General features: G+C 34.6%; 1 protein-coding gene across 1 annotated transcript in view; it reads left to right on the top strand.

Annotated features, from left to right (window-relative positions):
* LOC106870727 (dynein beta chain, ciliary) overlaps positions 1-912 on the top strand; it is a 109,770-nt gene that overhangs the window by 47,297 nt on the left and 61,561 nt on the right. The window lies entirely within an intron of this gene.

The raw sequence follows: 912 nt of genomic DNA, 5'->3' as shown, positions 1-912 counted from the left end.
ATACACACATACATACACATACATACATACACATACACACATACACTATATACACACCTTAACAAAGGCATCCATATATATTAGGACTGTATATAGAATGGCATTTTCCAATGTATCCTTTTCTAATTTAAGATGAAAGGATGTGATTTGAAAGAAATTAGGTTGCTGTATCGAGTGGATTGTGCACCACAGCAGAGGTCTTCTTTCAGTAGCTTGAAATAAATAGTGATATTGTGTAGGCACAGATGAGTCATACTCAAGATCTATGATGAAACGATTTCTAGTCCATCAGGAATTACATTTTTCAATGTTATCTATATTGAAGGGTGTGATTTTAAAAGAATTTTGGCTGCTATTTTCAGCAGGTTGACTGATACATGGCTTGTTCTGTTTGAGTACCAAACCCTGACATGTCTGATGATAAAAGTTTTGGTCTTCAGAAAAATGCTTACAATAACCTCAGACAGGCATATTGTAGGTTTTACAGGCACGCTTCTGAACACCAAAAACTTTGATGTAAATTTATTAAAAATGTAAAAAGTGATGTCAATACATAGAATTTAGACATGTCTAAAACAGGTAACAAGAATATTAATATTGTATAAATTAAAACAATCTTATTAAATTCTGAGTTGATGTGAAAAGCAGTGATAGAGAGTAAACAAACTTAAGACCACTTCAAATAAATTTGCGAGATATTCGAACCTATAATGGCATTTTATTGCAGTTTGTCATGAACAATATATCATCATCATCATCATCATCATCATTGTTTAACATCCATTTTGCATGCTGGCATGGGTTGAATGGTTTGACTGAAGTTTGGAGAGCCAGCAGCTGCACCAGTCTCCAGTCTGATCTGGCAATGTTTCTACACCTGGATGCCCTTCCTAACACCAACCACCCTGAGAG

The sequence above is a fragment of the Octopus bimaculoides genome, chromosome 1 (assembly GCF_001194135.2).
Source record: "Octopus bimaculoides isolate UCB-OBI-ISO-001 chromosome 1, ASM119413v2, whole genome shotgun sequence".
Taxonomy (NCBI): Eukaryota; Metazoa; Mollusca; class Cephalopoda; order Octopoda; family Octopodidae; genus Octopus; species Octopus bimaculoides.
This window is presented reverse-complemented; position numbering and strand designations above follow the sequence as displayed.